Consider the following 288-nt stretch of genomic DNA (forward strand, 5'->3'; position numbering starts at 1 on the left):
TGTGTGTGTATTTGTGTGTGTGTACGTGTGTGTATTTGTGTGTGTGTATTTGTGTGTGTGTATTTGTGTGTGTGTATTTGTGTGTGTGTGTATTTGTGTGTGTGCATTTGTGTGTGTGCATTTGTGTGTATATTAGTGTGTGTGTATTTATATATTTGTGTGTGTATTTGTGTATTTGTGTGTGTATATGTGTGTGTATTTATGTATTTGTGTATGTGTGTGTGTGTATTTGTGTGTATGTTTGTGTGTGTGTTTATTTGTGGGTGTATTTGTGTGTGTGTGTATTTG

Source organism: Chiloscyllium plagiosum, unplaced genomic scaffold, assembly GCF_037043375.1.
Source record: "Chiloscyllium plagiosum isolate Xiang-an unplaced genomic scaffold, Cpla_swu_hap1 HiC_scaffold_51, whole genome shotgun sequence".
Classification (NCBI taxonomy): Eukaryota; Metazoa; Chordata; class Chondrichthyes; order Orectolobiformes; family Hemiscylliidae; genus Chiloscyllium; species Chiloscyllium plagiosum.